The sequence below is a fragment of the Neopsephotus bourkii genome, unplaced genomic scaffold (assembly GCF_033783945.1).
Source record: "Neopsephotus bourkii isolate Nb327-2 ecotype Australia unplaced genomic scaffold, CSIRO-AGI_Nbou_v1 NB_1767, whole genome shotgun sequence".
In the NCBI taxonomy this organism is placed as follows: domain Eukaryota; kingdom Metazoa; phylum Chordata; class Aves; order Psittaciformes; family Psittacidae; genus Neopsephotus; species Neopsephotus bourkii.
This window is the reverse complement of record NW_026902241.1, coordinates 5842423-5847991: the sequence shown is the minus strand read 5'-3', so window position 1 is coordinate 5847991 and position 5569 is coordinate 5842423.

Here is a 5569-nt window from a genome sequence, read left to right as displayed (position 1 = left end):
TCTGTGCAATGAACTATCCGAAATCAAGCCTGTCCCTCTACCCATCATTGGCATCTGCTCCCCTTTCTGTTGGTGCTCCAGGCACTGCCTAATGGCAGTTACAGGTATTTTTTACCATCTTTTGCTAGTAGGTGCTCATTTCTGCCTGCTGGAGCTCTGACAACCTAGATGATATCATTGCCTGCAAAGGTTTTGTACAGTGTGCCTCTAATTCACATGTCGCAGTAGCACAAACGTGTGCAGCTGCATACTCCTGATGGAACCCAGCAACCCCACACATTTGTCACCAAAATGCTGCTGCTGTTTCATGTAAACCAACGGCTGCTTTTCTTGATTTCAAGACTTAAAAAATGCCATTCTTGCCAGACCTTGCAATACCATTTGGTTAGATTTGACATAACCATCAGTGTAGCTCGTCCTGGACATTAATAAATATGACATTTTTCATGTCACTATGCATCACATTTGGAAATTGGGTTTCTTCCCCAGAAGTCCGTGTGATTCATTAGCAGTCCATCCTCTTGCTACAGGATGTATTCAGGGGCTGAAGAATCTCTCTATTTTGCCTTCACTCTAAAATATGCTCTGAATCTTCTTTGACTTGGTTCCACAGTTATTTGAATATTTTATAGATGTCATTTTGTGATTTGGGTTTTTTTAATTTAGCTTTTATGAGAATGCAATCTGAAAATCCTGCATTATTTTTTCCAGATGACAAAATGACTGCCATTTCAGTTGTCTTCTTGCAGCATAGGAATTCTTGATTTATTATTAGTCATCTGTCCTGGTTTTGGCATATAGTGAAACACTACTCCTGGCAAGGCTTCTTGCATTTTCCAGCCTTTTGCTGTGTCTAAATAATAAACCTATATTTATATTTGCAGTGCAACTTGTTAATACTAGGACTGTGTCAATACATTGTCATAGGGGTTAGGAAGCTGGACTCTGATTTTGACAATCAGAGCAATACTTGTCATCAGATGGCACCCTGCATCTTTGGCACACAAGTACCATCCTCTGTTTCATCCATGCTTCTTGGGTCTGCTTCAGTGCACTGTATATTCTTATCCTGTCACAGTTGCAAAAGGACCACTGGATTTCTTTGGTTTCCTGTACCTTAAGCCTGTAGACAACTGCAGCACTTCAAACCTTTCAGAGTGCTAGAAGTGCATTTTCTTCAAGAAGATATTTTATACAAGATGCTACAAGACTAATGGGCAGTTTGTAACTAGGGAAGGTTGGGAAAAAGTTACGAAGATAGCTCCAGTTGCTGACAATATTATCTGTTTCAGTCTCCACCCCACTTTTGTTTACCTTCCACCTTGCTGTTTGTGATGAACCATATATTTCTGCACTTCCTTTGGCAAAAATAGAACAAGGTATGCTACAGTCTTTTGGACATATATGTAAATGGAATATCTTTCAGAAATTTACATTACCTTAAAATAGAATAAGAGCAAACAATAAAGCTGATCAGCAAATTGTCCACGATTTCTGATGAAAAATATCCTAGCTCAGGAGTTTACATGAGAGCCAGAGGAAAAAAACCCAAATTCCAACAACTTTTCCAGTGCTTCTTCTGGCAAATGCAAGCTGTGGAATCTAATAACAAGATCTTTTGCATGAAAATTCTCAAAGAATGAAGGATTTTAATACAACATCTATTAAACTGGAACTATCGTAAATACTTTTATAAACAGCTTGTAAACAAAGATTATGTTATTGTATGTTATACTCACACACATAAGCACACACACACAGTGCACATACAAACATAATCTGCCAAAATATTAGAGTAAATCTGAAGGTGATATTCCCTCCTCACTGATAATATCCATCTTTCATGCAAGTTAGTGAGTCAAGAACAAGCATGGAAGTAAACTTACATGTAAGTTACAAGTAGAAACTTCATTGGCAATTTCAATATACACTTTGCATGGAAAATGGAGGTGGTTTGTCCCTCTTTTCTGAAGTTGTCAGGAGCAGGGAGCTATAAACATTCATCAGTTGGAACCAGACGATCTTAAGGTCCCTTCCAGCCCTAACTATGCTATGATTCTGTGATCTTATTTCAGTGACATTTTTAGACAGCTGATTTCATCAGTAGCTGGAACCATCAGTAAGCAATACAGTGCTGCAGGCTCCATTGTATGTAACTGGGTAAGCATGTAGAAAAATAACAGAACAGCACCTTACAAATAGCAGGCATTTTCTGGGGTCTTTGGAGGTGCCTGGGCAATTGTTGGGTAAAATGCAACATCACTTCACACATTATCTCCTCTGCTTTTCTAACCAGAAGTGGACTCGTGTTTATGCTTTTTTTCTCTTTCTCTTCCACATTCTGCTGCCAAATAGCCTCACCTTCATCCTGGGACTTCCCAGTCACTCAAGATGTTTGCAACAGAGGGTTAAGCTGCACCATTACATGTGAGAGGAAGGACTGATAAGAGTTCAACAACCCTTCCTCCCTATGGGCTCCAGAACAGCAGTCACAACTGAGTCTTGTGATCTGGGGCAGTGGGGACAGGAACGACTTGCTTGCTAAACTCAAAAAAAGTGTACCATGATTTGCCAGGCACCAGCCTTTTAAAGATTCTGAGTACAAACAGATATTCACTTCCTTATGGACTCTTCCAAAAAGAAAATAGAACTAAAAAGAAAAATGTACATACAGGTTGAATTTCAGGCCCTATTGTATGCTGCTTCTCTGTTTCTAATGTGCAGCTCCACATGTAAAGAGCGACTAACACCTGCATGCAGGGTGCTGATGGCTTTACAGTGGGAGAACAGCAAAATCAAGAAAGGACAAGGTAGTGTGCAGGACATGTCCTCCCACTAACAGAAATATGCAGTAGGCTACAGCAGATCACCGCAGTGCTTTTGCTGAACCATTTCCCAAAGCAGTGCTGTTGCTGGGCATTAAAAGCCAAGACACTTGAGCAGGACTCAAAGCTGCCCACCAGATGGGTAACTCTGCCATCCTTTGGTTTAGCTGTGGTTTCTCCAAAGCTCTCTGTCTAGGAAATGGGGAATGCTGTTGCTCTCCTACCTAGAGGTGACATGAGGAAGTCGGTCCTCATGTGCAAACAGTTCTAGCACACAGTGTGCTAAATGACATGGCTGCTGAGCTGGGCACTATTTCTGAGTATTTACAGCTGAATTAATACTTCAGCTGCTTACTTTTAAGGTGGGAAAAGGACTGCACTTTCTCTTAATCTCCTCTAGTAAAGGCTGCTGTCAGATTCTTTATGGCAGTAATGCTCTTCACGGCTCTCTTAAGCTCAATTGCAGGGTCCCTGTTTTTCCAGATACTTTTTTCAGCAACGCAATCCCCCCAATAGTTAATTCTTTAGAAATTCTATAAAAAAGATCTTTCATAAAGTTTTTGACATCAGTCTGTTCACTTCCTAACCTCTCTGTTTCTCACAAGTCTGTCTGACTTTATTCTGCTGTTTTCTTGTATCTGGCAGCAGCAGCAGCCAGAACAAATGAACAGCTCAAAGAGTAAAACTTTCACTATTGGAAAAACATCTTCTCTGTTTCATCACTGTCCTTTCCTCAGATACATTAGCATCTATGGCCAACAATTGCAGAGATAAGCTTATCCATCAGGTCTCCTGCCCTCTGTATTTCTTCGTGTAGAGCAAGGGCAGAATTTATTCTTAAACTGGCTACCTTTTTCCTTCCTGAACCCCTTCCCACATTACCTGCAGCAGCTCCTGCTGCTGGAAGCTGAGCACATTATCCTTCTGGGGTCATTGCCCAGAGTTCCCTCTGGCTTTGCGAACTAGCACTATGTCACTTGTGTCACTTGTTCTGGTTGTCTTTGGAAAGAGAGTAAAAATATTTTCCTTATTATCCAGCTGCTTGTGGATCTGTGCCATAGCATTACCCTCTGGAGCTCTGACATGAGCTCCTTTACCTCACGCTCACCCCCATCTTACAGCTGTGCCTTTCCTTAGTGCTGACTTGAGATCTTCACCTCCAAGTGATTGAATCTTGCCTTTAGTCCTTTCTCTTCTTAGCAAATAACTGATATCTAATTGGCTATTTTCTGACTTTTTCTGAATCTGAAAATTAGGGAAATTAAGTCTGTGTGAGTTATTCAGTAAGGTGTAACCCGTGTTCTGACACTCTTTGCAATTTATCTTCAGGGGATTTTTTCTGAGCTTACAGTAAACCCGATTTCAAGGGTCAACTTCTATTTAAAAAGCCTCCTACTGTTGTTTATATTTTAACCACTGTGCTAACTAATGTACCCAGACTCTGAAATAAGGTCTGATAAACTTCCACCTGTGGTAGGCCTCATAGTGGTCAAATAAATGAGAACAAACACCACAAGTCCAGAACCGTGGAAGGATTTAGACACTCTGTGGATCTATGAGGGAAAAGAGGAAAGAAGGGAAGGTATAGAAGGAAACATATATATCAACAGCTTGCAAGAGACTCTTTCAAACACGATACCTTGATAGATCACATCCTTGTCACAAGACATCAGTGAGCAGTGCCAGTCTGGCAGATGAAAGACATTTCCCCTTTTTTGACATTTTCTTGCGAAAAACTTACAGAATGACATTTTTGTACCAGCAGCAATTGCTGACAATATCCCTTTGATATTGTCTTTGAAAGAAAAGCCAATATGAGGTTTCTTTTCTTTCCTCAGAAATAAATCAGAAGCATCCACACTGCAGTAAGATTCATCTTAATCAGGTTCAAGGCAATGACACTGAGGGAGGAATCAGACCCAAGCCTAAAAGTGGCAACTGCTATAGACCTGAAGGAGTATACATGGATCTTCAACATGAGGAAAACTTGCAAAAAAGTGCAGCTAAAACTCAAGGCTTTTCAAACCTCACACATGCAGCAGAAACAATCTCATGTAAAACACACATGCAGCTTTTTCTTAGACTTTAACCACCAGATGTGTACCATAATGCACTAACCCAGAGAATGGTATTCTCAGTGGAAATGGGGGATGTAGAAGGGTGGGGAAGGTGCCAGTCATGCTGGGGAGGGCAGGGATATGCAGAAAACAAATTTTTCACTGGGATAAGTAAAAAAACACTATCTGATAATATTTGATGGGAAGGAGGCATGGGATTGGCAAGCAGATGCTGGTGTGGCTGGGGACAAAGCAGTAGGCAGGGAGTCACGAGGTGTGGAACAGGAGAGAGGGAACCCAGGATCTGGAGTGAGAATCAAAACTGAGGTTAAGATTGTTAAAAACATGTGGGGCTAAGCCAGACTTGAGTACATCTCTGAAGCCTGCTTGTTAGTGAAGTCTATTTTGTATTCTGCTCCTTCATGTTCTCTTTCCTACCTAACAAGTAATTCTTCCTAAAACCCGATAAAACAAATCCCACGTATAATTGCACAGTATCCAACCCTTCTCCCTGTCTCCCTTCAAGTGTTCCCCTGAGCTGTGTCCAGCTCCCATAATCTCCTCTCTGGGGCCCATTTGCTTTGTTTCCCTGGCCTTACATTAGTAGTCTTCCAAGTCTCCACAGATATCCTTTGCCTTGCTGTTGTTCACAAGTGCATTAAAACAGCTTCAAGCACAGAAGACAAC